General features: G+C 45.4%; 1 protein-coding gene across 3 annotated transcripts in view; it reads left to right on the top strand.

Annotated features, from left to right (window-relative positions):
- C1QTNF7 (C1q and TNF related 7) overlaps positions 1-13,816 on the top strand; it is a 107,944-nt gene that overhangs the window by 42,927 nt on the left and 51,201 nt on the right. The window lies entirely within an intron of this gene.

The raw sequence follows: 13,816 nt of genomic DNA, 5'->3' as shown, positions 1-13,816 counted from the left end.
CACATGAGCCTTCCTGAAACTTTTATTTTAAACTCTGAACTATAATGACCTCTCTAAACTCATCTCAGCTTTGAAAATAACTTGGCTCAAGTGCAGACTGTCAGAGAAGGCCTCTGACCACACATATTCTCTTTCTGTGACCCATGAGCCTGGAGAATGTTCTGGAACCTTGCCAGCAAAGAGGTGTGTGGAGGAAGAAAGCTGAACTCTTGGAGCTTTTGATTCCAGTGCTGTAAAAATGGTTCCAGACATGACAAATGAGAGGGAGATAATCTAAAACATGGACCATTTTCATGTTTGCCCTTTGAAGATTTTAATAAGCATCAGCTTTCTTGGGGCAAATCGGGTTCTCAGCTTCCAAATGTTTCAGATTTAGACTGTCTTCCTTTGATTACTTGAAATCCTAAGGGTCAGTTTGGGGAGGTTTCATGCTCAGACTCGAGGGCAGCTGGCAGACAGACACGCAGGTATTGGCCTCTCAGAGGAGAAGATGTTCTTCTTCCCCTCGATACCACCCTCGCCAGCAACGGGGTGGGGAGGAGCATGGATGTGGATGGACCAGGTCCAGATTTAGTCAGGTTTCAAGGTTCCCAAGGGAAGAACTCTCTTATGAGAACAAGGGCTAGGAGTTTGAGATTTCTAGAACACTGGTTTTCTCAATCTCTCTCTCTCTCTTTCTCTCCTCTCTTGTAAGTAAGTACTGGTCTCTTTGGCTTGTCCATTAAGAATCCTTGTTACCTACAAGACTGGTAGAGTCATAGGGAGCCAGGATTAAGTATCCACAGAGTGTCTGGAACTATTCTAGACACTCAGGGCAGGGCTGCGATCAAAACAAATGAACTCTCTCCTCTAGGTCTTACAGGCCACTTGAGGAGTATACAGGCAAAGACAACAAAAGATGTGAAAACAATGAAGAGGGAAGTGGGTAAGAGAGAGATGTGCTGCTTTAGAAAGGTGGGTCAGGCAATAGCCAAAGTAGGGAAAGAGCCCAAATGTCCATCGACAGATGAATGGATAAAAAAGATGTGGTGTGTGTGTGTGTGTGTGTAATGGAATATTACTCAGTGATCAAGAATGAAATCTTGCCATTTGCAACAATGTGCATGGAAGTAGAATGTACCATGCTAAGCGAAATTAGTCAGAGAAAGACAAATATCATACGACTTCACTCATGTAGAATTTAAGATACAAAACAGATGAATATAAGGGAAGGGAAGCAAAAAAAAATGGAGGGGGGGACATAAGAGACTCTTAAATATAGAGACAAACTGAGGGTTGCTGGAGGCATTATAGGTAGGAGAATGCGCTAAATGGGAGAGGTTCATTAAGGAAGACACTTGTTGGGATGAACACTGGGGGTTAGGTGTCAGGGACGAATCACTGGAATCTACTCCTGAAATCATGATTGCACTATATGCTAATGGCTTGGATGTAAATTAAAAATAAATAATAAATAAATAAAATGAACCTGCAGGAAGAAAGAAAGAAAGAAAGAAAGAAAGAAAGAAAGAAAGAAAGGAAGGAAGAAAGAAAGAAAGAAAGAAAGAGAAAGAAAGAAAGGTGGGTCGGGAAAGGCTGGGGCCACAGAAAGCCAACATTTGAGCAGAGACTGGAAGGTAGCAGAATGAGTCACGCCAGCATCTGGGTGAAGATCATTGTGGGCTGAGGAGTAACAAGTTGGAGGGAAGTTATGATTGATGGTGCTTGGTTCCTTCCAGACACAGGAGGATGCCAGGTAGCTGGAAAGAAGTGCATGAGGAGGGATGTGAGGTCAGAAGGGAATGAGGATCGAGCCCATCTAAGACCTTGCAAGGGCCTTGAGATTTACCTCCAGGGATGCAGGAAGCTATGGCAGGGCTTTGAGCACGAGAGTGACTGACAGGCTCTGATTTAAGTTCTAAGACCAATCTAAGGCTGCTGCTTGGAAAATGGACCGTTGGGTAGATTGTAGCATCCCTGCTCCAGCTCTCAGCAACCTCGCCAGGCTTATTGTTATTTCAACAACAGCAGGCTCACTTGATAAAGAATTCACAGACCAAAATAAAACGGACGTGCATGAAAAGTCTGACAACGGTCCACCTCACAGCTTCTATTTTACATTGCCTTGTTCTGTTTGAGGGTAGACCAACCCCATCAAAGCACGGTAAAACAATGCAATTAATTTGATTAAGGACATTTCTATTTGTGACATTTTACTTTACCAGCCAGAAAGCTCAAATGCCAGACTGCTTTGTTCAAAACTAGACCCAAAAGCCGAATAAAAACTGTCTGTTGCTTTTGTTTTCCCTGGACCTGTCTTCCCTGGCAATCAGAGTGATATCTCCCAGAACGCAAGAAGGATGTTTGCATCCCAGCCCTGCTCACCAGGGTCCTGGGGTCCTACTTGAGCACGTGTGACCAAAGCTCTAGCTGTAACCAGATGTTCCTTTGATGGGCCTTATCTCTTGTGCACAGGACTTTTTAGGGGGCTGGGAGTGGGGGACCGGGCTGATACAGAAACTAGCTAATTGAAGACTTAGATATGAGGAGACATGGATCCCAATCAAATACTGTTTATCATCATTCGTGGCCTTTATTTCATTGTCTCATCAATAAATTCGTGTCCCTAATATGCAGCAGCTGCTGTTCCAGATGCTCAGGGCTCAGCGACAAAAGGACAAACAAGAATACCTGCCTTCGTGGAGCTTACATTTCATGGGGGAAGATAGATGATACCGAAATAAATCAAAAGCATAGTATGTTCTAGAATAATACATGCAATGGGCTTTAAAAAGAACACACAAAGAAGAGGGTATGGAATGGCTGGATTTGTAGTTTTGAGAAGAGCGGTCGGAGAGGCCTCAGTGGGAAAATGAAATGTGAGTATAGCCCTGAAGTGGTGATACAGCAAGATGATGACAGATACAGATACAGATACAGATACAGATACAGGTGTAGTTATAGGTATAAATAGACGCAGGTGTAGGTGTAGATATACATACATGTGTACATACACACATACACAAACACATGTAGATGTACATTACCTACACATATACAGACACCTAGGTGTTGAGGATATAGAAACAGGTATAGATATGGACAAACCTCTAAGGGAAAGTTTTCTGGGTGGGAAGAACAGTGCGTGCAAATATTTTACCTTGTGTTGTTCTGTCTGGGGGCAGACTCACCCTGTCAATGCACAGTGGCAGGAATATGTTGAGGAGCAGCTCAGGAACAGTGTGGCTGGAGCAAAGGAGAGAAAGGTAGACTATAAAGTCACACGGTGGGGAGGGGCAGGCCATCAAAGTCTTGTGACTTATTCTAAGCCTTTACTTTTTAGTCTGACTAAGAAGGAAAGCCATGAGCACGGGAGTGCTCTGCCTGTTGAGCGCCTTCTCCAAGGGCGGGAGCAAAAGACCGGGTGGAAATGGTTGCAATGACTCAGGCAGGAAATAATGGTGAAAAAGGGACAAGAGTGACAGCAGTGGAGACAGTGAGGAAGGGTGAGATGCTTGAGACAGTGCTCAAGGAGAAGCACAATGAGTTGTCTCTAATGTCGGATTCATGGAAAAGAGGAGCATCAAGGGGAATCCAAGGTATTTGGTCCGAGTATCAAAAAAAAGAAAAAAGTTGTTATTGATTGGAGCTCGAGGCTGGCGATATTGGGTTCATGTTTCCCTGAGACACCCATGTGTAGATGTCTAGTCGGTGAGTCTGGAGTTCAGGAGGAAGGTCTAAGCTGCAAGTAGATGTTTCAAGCCATGTGATTGGATGGGATAACTAAGGGGAAGAGGATCAGTACAGATAAAGAAGGGATCTGAGGATTGAGCCTGGGCTTCCAACATTTACAGATTAGGAAGAGGATAGGAATCCAGGAAAGGAGGCAGTGAAAAGGAAAAGGAATAAGAGGAGAACCAAGAGACAGTGGTTTCTCGTGGACACGTGAAGGGAAGAAGTAGGAGTGATAGTTCAGGTACTGAGAGGACTAGGAAGTGACCGCTGCGGTAGACTCGTGGGAGTGGTTGATGGCTTTGAACAGGTTGCTTGCACTGGAGCAGTGGGAAGGAAGATGGAAGCCGGGTGGGGCAGGTCTGAGAGACAGTGTTGGGGGCTGGGGATGAAACTCCAGGGAGGGAGTAGAGAGACTTCATTCAAGGACTTTGCTATAAAAGGGAGCAGCAAGGTGCATCGGGGCACTTGTACCCCAATGTTTATAGCAGCACTCTCAACAATAGCCAAATTATGGAAAGAGCCTAAATGTCCATCAACTGATGAATGGATACAGAAACTGTGGTTTATATACGCAATGGAATACTACGCGGCAATGAGAAAGAATGAAATGTGGCCCTTTGGAGCAACGTGGATGGAACTGGAGAGTGTTTTTTAAAATTTTTTTTTTAACGTTTATTTATTTTTTTGGGACAGAGAGAGACAGAGCATGAACGGGGGAGGGGCAGAGAGAGAGGGAGACACAGAATCAGAAACAGGCTCCAGGCTCTGAGCCATCAGCCCAGAGCCCGACACGGGGCTCGAACTCACGGACCGCGAGATCGTGACCTGGCTGAAGTCGGCCGCTTAACCGACTGCGCCACCCAGGCGCCCCGAAACTGGAGAGTGTTATGCTAAGTGAAATAAGTCATACAGAGAAAGACAGATACCATATGTTTTCACTCTTATGTGGATCCTGAGAAACTTAACAGAAGTCCATGGGGGAGCAGAAGAAAAAAAAAAAAAGAGGTTAGAGAGGGAGAGAGCCAAAGCATAAGAGACTCTTAAAAACTGAGAACAAGCTGAGGGTCGATGGGGGGTGGGAGGGAGGGGAGGGTGGGTGAGGGGTATTGAGGAGGGCACCTTTTGGGATGAGCACTGGGTGTTGTATGGAAACCAATGTGACAATAAATTTCATATTAAAAAATAAATAAATAAATAAATGGGAGCAGTGAAATGAGGCACTGTCTTGAGAGAGAAGCCTTTGGAAAAGGTAACATATTAGTGCTGTATAATAGTATACGTAGCAATACAGATCAGTACCCAAACATAATTTACTTTATATGCATTGTTTCTATACATTATTTCATTACTATATATGTATATGCAGCTACATATATAACTTCCACATTTACATATATAATATGTATATATGTAATCTCCAGATATACATTATTACACAACTAGAGAGAGAGAGAGTGAGTGATAGATAGAAGGGAAGAAATGACCTTCAGAGTGTGCAGGACACAGAAGAGACTTGCTGGGGTGATGTCATTGAGAAGACAAGAGGGGGAAGGGAGAGTGGATGAGATCCAGGGCACAGGAAGTAGGTTGACCTGGGATAGAGGCACAAACAACAATAAGAGAGTGGCAGAGCATACCCACTTGATACAATACAAAAGGGGGTATCAGTGTGGTGGTGGGAACTTCTAGGTCTTCTCCTCTATTTTCTGAATAAAATGGGAAATAAGGTCGTTCATTGAGGATAACCACAGAGGAAGAGGTGTCAAAGATTTGAAAAGAGAAGACAGGTATGCAATAGTTATAAAGGAGAGTGGGATGGTTAATCAAATGAGAAAATTGAGTATCACTGATGGGCAGCATTAATCAAGGACGCTTCTGAGGTGAGCAATCACATTTGGAGATGCAGGGCAGTCAGCCTGGTGGTGCGTTTTTCTCTAGTGCTTCTAGCCAAAGTGGTGGTTTAGTTAAATAAGGTTCAATAAAGCAAAAGAGAGGCCAAGGAGTCAAAGGTTTATTGCTGAGGGTAATTGTCATAGAATGTAAACAGGGTAAGGAAGGAGGTGAGGACTTGGATAGGGTAAAGAATAAAAATGGCAGCATCCAAGTAAAATTAAGCAGTGGTTGAATTTGGAGTCCCAGAAAAGAAGCGTCAGTAGGACAATGGGAAGCATGAAGCTTGGTTTATGAAGATCCTGCAGTTATAGGTAGTTACAAGCTCTCCGTACCAGCATGTGAGTAAGAGGCTGAGATTGGGTGGGAGACGAGACCACTGGAAGGAAAGAAGTCAAGGAACTGTGAGCCAGAGTATGTGACAGGTTTTCTAAGGAAACACTGAAATCACCTAGAATCAGGACAATAGTGTTGAAGAGAGTGACGGACAGAGGCCAGGAGCTGAGACCTCCAGGATATGATGGCAGTGAAGTGAATTAGGAGATGATGTCAACCCGGAAGACTGGTGAACGTCATGGACTGATGACGTGAGACTCAACCCTGGAGGGATAGAAGGATGCAGGGAGATGAACCATCTAGAAATAGCAAGGAGGAACAGATAGGTCCTATGCACATCAAGATCCAGGAGAATGACAACCGAGGGGTAAAGAACAGCCACTGCCTGAGTGTGCTACAGGGACAGAGATGTCTCTCAGGGGACAGCCAAGCTGCAGTCAGAACAAGAAGATGCGATAACATTCAGAAAAGAGGGCAAGGATACAGAGCACTTCACTGATGAGCAACCTTGCGTTCTAAGAGGCACCAGGGAAGGAAGGGGTGGGAGATGGGTCAGGAAGGGGTATATGGTGATGAGAACCCACAAGATGAGTGATGTCCTGGGGGTCCAGAAGGACATGAACTGGGATAAAGGGGGTGATAAGACTCCCCTGTGTCTCAAGGTAGAGAGTGGTGATCAGTCTGTAAGTGGCAGGGAGGACCAAGGTGGGGTCTACAGGAACCATGACAGGTTTATGGAGCTTTGAAGATGGGAGAGTGAGGAGCCTTGTCTAAAGCACCCAGAAAGCTCTGGGGTGTTTTCCTTGCTCCCCATAGAGATTTTCATGAACTCTCTTATGGAGCCCAGGTGCATTGTTAATCCCGGATTCTAAAAAGTGAGAAAGTGGGAGGCCAGAAATGAGGTTGAGGTGGTCAGCGGGGACAGGTTATAGAGCACTGTGCACCATTTTAAAGACTTGGGCCTTTATCCAGCAGACCAGGGTTCTTAATCTTTGTGATGTGAAAGGAGCTCCTTGGAACTCTAAAGACTGTGGTCTTACCTCCACTCCTACATAGCCCTGCACACCCACTCTGCCTACCATTTCAGGGAGTTAAAGATTTGTCACTTGTGTATGTCAGTGTTCAACCAGAGAAACAGAACCAGGAGGAGATAATATATAAAAATCGATGTATGGGAAGCAACTGGATTATGCAATTGTGAAGATTATCTGGAGAGTCTGAAATCTGTAGGGGAGACCTCTAGTAAGGACACAATAGGACTTTTAGGCACGAGCAGATGCTGTAGTGTATAGGTAGAATGCCTTCTTTATCAGGGAAGCCTCAAAGACCTTTTAATTAACTAAAGCATGCCCACCAGATTACTTAGAAAAATCTCCTTTACTTAAAGTCAACTGGTAATGGATTTTAATCACCTCTACAAGATACTTTCACACCAAAACCCAGATGAATGTTTAATGAAGAACTGGGGACTCAAGCCTAGCCAAGTTGATGCATGGAACTAACCATGACTTTAGTGTATTCCCTAAAATCTACAGATCCATGGCTGGGGGCTCCTTTTGTGAGCAATCAGGAATCTGTGAAGCAAGAGGAAGAAGGTGGTCCACCTTGCAGTTCAGAAAGATCAGATCTCTGTGCTTAAGTGGTAAAAATTCTTAGTAAAGAATTTGAGTAAACAGTACTAAAAATAAAATATGACTTTCTCCAGTGCAAATCCATGTGAACTACAGTTGGTCTCAGTGGGAAATCAAGCAAGTTGGAAACAACCCCAAAGAAAAGTTATTTCAAATTTCCCTGGATATCTCAAGAAAGGGAGTAAATGAGTCCAGTATGCAAGGATTTTTAAGTAATCATTCAAAATTCTTAATAACTACCCCATCCTCCACTGAATTCGTGCTTAATGAATCAATAAATATTTATGGGAACCTAATCAGTGCCCAGCATTCCAATGAAAAAGGAAAAAAATAATTAGCCACAGTCCCCCTTTCCCCCTGCCAAGAATCGGTCTACTTGGGGTGGGGGTGGGGTCTGTCAGTTAATACCCTTTCAACTGAAACTGACAGAACACCCAACTCAAGACACCTCGAAGCAAGAAATAGGGAGGGGATTTCTTAATGCATAAAACTAAAATCTGGAGTAGATTTTCTGGCTTCAGGTTCTGTTAGATCCAGTTACTCTAAGGAGATGCCCTGAACTCTGTCTGCCCACATCTCTTGGTTCTGCTTTTCCCCAAGTTGACTTCACGGTTGATCAAGTCTCTCCTTGCCATGGTAGATGGGGTCACCAACAGCTACAGGCCTCTATCCTTGTAGCTCAGCAATCCCAGCAGAACAGTCCCAACATTGAATGGATGGATGAATGGTTGTGACCAGACTAACATCACACCCTGGAGAGGCTGGAGCATTGGGTAGGAAGACCTCATGTGAGCCACAAGTTCTGAGGTGAGGAGTGGAAAAAAAAAGTCCTCAGAGGAAAATCAAGAGTCTGTTCCAGAAGATGTAACAGATGTTAGATAAACAACAAAGTCAAGGGCCTCTACAGGAACATCATCACAACTCAAGATCCAGAAACCAGTACAAGTCAGAACAGAGCTGAGAATTCCGACGGGCTCGCTGTCCTAACCACGAGGCTGTTTCCTTATCTCTAAAAGGCAGCTAATAACAATGCACGTACTATGTGAGACAAATACAAGCGTTATTAAAAGCCAAATGAGATATGTGCAAATACACCTCATAAATAATAAACATCATATATTTAAAAAGACATGATGAGAGCTTGACTGCTGAGGTGAGGCTTGGTTTGTGCTGAAAAGCGGAAGCAGGAAGAAAGAGAACAAGCAGAAAAAAGTACCACTCTTGGGGCAAAGTTACTCACAGGTAAAGAGATTTGTTCTGTTTTGCTGACGTATAGTTAGTCGACGTAGTTAACATAGTCTTAGTTTGTATTCAGAAGTCCCATCTGTGAGAATGATGTAAAATAATAGTAGTGAGAGATACGGACTCGTTCCTTACTGGCTGTGTGACTTTGGAAAAGTTTTTTAACCTCTCACTGTTTCCTCATTTGTAAAATGGCATAATAACAGTACCCACCTCCTAGGATAATTGTGAGGATTACGTGTGTTAATATTGGTAAAGTGTTGGGTGTAGACTAAGTGTTCTACAAATATTAACTCTTGTTACTGGTCCTCAGAACCACCTGGATTGCTAGGGTATTCGTATCCCCGTTTTTCTACGTTAAAAAACTGATGCATAAGGGGCGCCTGGGTGGCTCAGTCGGTTGAGTGACCGACTTCGGCTCAGGTCATGATCTCACAGTTTGCAAGGTCGAGCCCTGCGTCGGGCTCTGTGCTGACAGCTCAGAGCCTGAAGCCGGCTTCGGATTCTGTGTCTCCCTCTCTCTCTAACTCTCCCCTGCTCATGCTCTGTTTCTCTCTCTGTCAAAAATAAATAAACATTTAAAAAAATTTTTTAAAAAACGGATGCATGAAACAATTTAGGAGATAAGGTGAGATCTGAACCCAGGTCTGACTGACTCTGAATTTCGTGCTCTTCCTGTTGCAACAAAGACTTCATAAATCTAGGCAGGCAGAGAGGGAGGTAAGGAGACAGAGGAGGGAAGGAGAGAAAAGCATTCATGAGTATCCAGATCCTTAACCTGAATTTACTCTAACAACAGTTAACCAAATATTCTAGAATATTCCTTTAGCTTTGGATTGAGTAATATTAATTTTTTTATTTTTTTAACATTTATTTATTACTGAGAGACAGAGAGAGACAAAGCATGAGTAGGGGAGGGGCAGAGAGAGAGGTGGAGACACAGAATCCGAAGCAGGCACCAGGCTCTGAGCTGTCAGCACAGAGCCCGAAGCGGGGCTCGAATCCACGGACTGTGAGATCATGACCTGAACCGAAGTCGGACGCTTAACCGACTGAGCCACCCAGGAACCCCAGGATTGGGTGATATTAATTTAAACGGTTCTGTTAGAGAAAGTTTTGGCCAGCGCAAAAAGTGACAATTTGAGGAATGTGCTTCAGACACCAAGCTGAATGTAAGTGCACCTCTATCAAAATTCCCCAGCTCTCCATTCCTCCGGACTTGGAGAAACCTGACTCCATTTCCTGCCAGGGGGCTGAGATGGCACATTCATCCACCTCATGGTCCACACCTGTGCCCATCTACCACGCTCTCCCACACAGCGGCAGAGTGGTCGCAGCCATCATCACAGCCCCGCCGTACAGACAAGGAGAGACTGGCAGAGACATTTGCGAAGGAAACCTCAATCCAAGCGCTCTGCTCCTTCAGCTCCGTGCCTGGCATCTTTCCAGGGAGAGCGGCCCCAGCCCCAAGGCCTTGGCCCTGCTCCCCCTGCACAGCCCGGAGGCACAGCCTGGTCCATCCACAGCCTCTCGGGGAAACCCAGTCTCAGCCCTTCCTCAGCCCTTCCTCAGTGTTGAGTGATGCCAGAAGTTTCCCAGGAGCCTGCAGGCAGAACACAGTGTTTACAGAAAGAGGCTTTAGAGCCAGAAATTCCTTGGGGGTCCTCTTTGCTCTCCATGGGCTTATTTCCTTCCCCCATCACCTAACAGTAAACAACATAATTACCATCTAAAAAGAGCACCAACAGGTTTTGCAAGAGGCATTTGAGTGATAGGTAAGTGTAGGAGCGAGAATAATCAGGAAAAGAGGTGCATGCCTAAACCTGGGAGTTTGCTATCCTCCCCCCCCCCCCCCAAGAAGGAAGTAATCGTGACAATTGCAATAGAAGCCCAGAGAGAGACTGTGAGTTTGCCTGGAAAACACAGTCCCCTAACTGAAAAACATCCGACACTCATCCCTCAGGGCGGTCTGCACAACCCTTCCTTGCGGTCAGAACCTACAGTGCCTGGGCTGCGGGAGCTTAGAGAGCGGGCAGGAGCAGACCCTCCAGGGAGGCAAAAACACATTCTAGGACAGTGGTTCCCAGCCCTGGTCTTTCTCAGAACTGCCTAAGAGCAGGTTAAGAGGCAAACTCCTAGTCCTTAAACCTGAAGATCCTGATTCTGAGTGTGTGGGGTGGTGCCTGGACACGTGTGGTTCAAGACGATTCCCTGGAAATTTTGGGTTTCAAAGCCACCACTCCAGGGGCACCTGGGTGGCTCAGTCACTTAAGCATCTGACTTTGGCTTAGGTCATGACCTCGAGGTCTGTGAGTTCAAGTCCCGAGTCGGGCCCTATGCTGACAGCTCAGAGCCTGGAGCCTGCTTCAGAATCTGTGACTCCCTCTCGCTCTGCCCCTCCCCTCCCCTGCTCATTCTCTGTCTCTGTCTCTCAAAATATACATAAATGTTTTAAAAAAATTAAAAAAAAAAAAAAAACAAAAGCCACCACTCCAGTTAACTTCCTTGCCGTGTGATTTGGGCCAAGAGAGTTTAAAGTCTAGACTAAGAAAGTCTAAAATATAAGCATTCCAGGCAGACAAACAGTCCTGTGCAAAGGCCCCGGAGTCAGAATATGTTTGGAATATTTGAGGAACAGTGAGGTATGTAAGACAGTGTGGCTGAGGAAGAGGTAATGACAGGAACTGAGATCAGAGAGAAACCCAAGGATAGATAGCAGAGGGCCTCACCAGTGGCTGTAGTGAGCTCTCTAGAAATAGCAGTTAAGTCAGCACAAAATTAAAGACAGCCTAGATGTACATCAAGAGGAAAAGGCCCAAATAAGTCATAGTCTACTCATACTACAGAACTCTGGCCGGAGATGGGCATTCACCAAATATTGTTGAGTGAGGAAGCATGTTGCAGAAAAGAGATCTATTTGCATCTCATTTTTGAAAGAAATTTACCTCGATATGTGTACCTGTCCACACAGAATAAAGCAAGTGTGGAAACTGTGCACACAAATCGTTAGTAGGCATCTTTGAGGGTCAGGATTGAAAGATTTATGGAGAGGGACCCTCACACTTACCTTCATATCCTTCCATATCATGTTCATTTTTTTGCAAGAATATATTTATTTTATGATTTTCAAAAAATACGCAATATGGGGGCGCCTGGGTGGCGCAGTCGGTTAAGCGTCCGACTTCAGCCAGGTCACGATCTCGCGGTCCGGGAGTTCGAGCCCCGCGTCAGGCTCTGGGCTGATGGCTCAGAGCCTGGAGCCTGTTTCCGATTCTGTGTCTCCCTCTCTCTCTGCCCCTCCCCCGTTCATGCTCTGTCTCTCTCTGTCCCAAAAATAAATAAACGTTGAAAAAAAAATTAAAAAAAAAAATACGCAATATGTATCTGATCCAAATGGAATTGGCATCGACCCTTCATATTTCAGGGCTCACAGGTGAGATAGTGAGGAGTCTTACAGGTCGTGAGCCAAAAGCCTTGGCTCTGGCACTTTCTTACCCAAGGAACCAGACATCTGTCCCCAAGGGGATTCTAATTACTAACAACAATTTGAACACTTCATTTGTTTCCCAAAAGGATTTGAGCAGGACTACCTCAAAATGCACCAGTGGGATTTTAACCCAGGGAGGTGACTGATAACACGGAGAGGCTGAGACAGTGCAGGATCTTTATTACTTCCATTTCCTGAGAGGAGAGGTGTACCAGACCACAGGGGGAATCACCTAGCTTGGTTATAAAACAGAGTGAGAGAAAGAAAACCCTACACCTGAATCTAGGTTGTGTTTTCTACAAGAAAAGTAAGGCAGGTCAGGGTACACGAGATTGGCTAGTTTGAATAATTCCGGCAGGCTCTGGGGCATAGGAACTCTCCCCAGCTGTCAGAAAGCTAGCCCTGGGGTGATATAGGGCAGGAGAAATATAGGCTTGGTATGTGAGAGTTTGATAAAAGATTTGTTTTGGGGGTCTGGGCTCTGGATTGGATTTTGCTTATAAAAGTCACGCCCCCCAAGTGAGCCTTTTGCCATCTCTAAAAATTGGCTAGCCCTAGAAGGAAGCAGTCTCTCCCCGGGCAGTGAGGCCATAAGTGTCAGAGCATCGTGAATATCGAATTTAAGACAGCTAGTGAATTTATTACTTGGTCCTGTTATGAATTAATGTCAAATAGATTCACAATCTAAGAAAACACAGAACAATGACCCACTGAAAAGAGGCCAGTGTCCTGGAACATAACTCAAGACATTCTCTGCCAGGAGGCATAGCTGGCTGTGGGTTGAGGGGGCCAAGGTAGGGGGAGGCAGGGCCAAGACTGGGGAATCAAGAGCAGGGCTAACAATTTAAATGGCACTGAAAAGAGCAGCAGAAAATCCTAGAGCTTCCAATGTGCCGAGCAAATACACAGCACCCTTAATATATTACCTCTCATAACCCTTTGAAACAGGTGTGACTATCACATTTCACAGACAAGAAAACCAAGGCTCAGAGAGGCTAAGCGTCTCCCCCAAAGTCATCTGGCCAGTAAGTGGTGGAGGTGGGGTTTCCTCCTCAGTCCATATGATTCCAGATTTAAAGCCTGATTCCTCATGAATTTGGGCTTAAACATGGGTAGATGCTGACCTTTAAGGAGACGAACTCTAGTGAGTCAGGAGGAAGGAGGAAGCAATGGCGGCTGTCAACACTAGTGTTCCCCAGTCAGGGCGTGGCCGCAGGACAATTCCAAGAAGAGCTGCCAGCAAGAAATTTAGCATAACCGAAACTTTCACAAGGATCCCAGGGCAGATGTCATTCCGAGCGCAGCCAGGCGGCAGGAAAGGGTGCGGACGACCGCTTGAGGGCACCTGGCTGTGAAGACGTGGCCACCTGTTCCGCGTCCTGGGCCCCCTTAGTCCAGATCCCCACAGAGGTGGCCTGAGCCAGTGCCAGTCAGGTTTGACAATAAGACTGGACCGAGGGGCCGACTGTGGATGGGAGGGGAGCAGTGCCTCTAAGTGGGAGGGCCAGGGGGCAGA

The sequence above is a fragment of the Puma concolor genome, chromosome B1 (genome assembly GCF_028749965.1).
Source record: "Puma concolor isolate L17-30 chromosome B1, mPumCon1.1.hap2, whole genome shotgun sequence".
In the NCBI taxonomy this organism is placed as follows: Eukaryota; Metazoa; Chordata; class Mammalia; order Carnivora; family Felidae; genus Puma; species Puma concolor.
The sequence above is the reverse complement of the archived record's forward strand: the minus strand, read 5'-3'. Positions and strand labels throughout refer to the sequence as shown.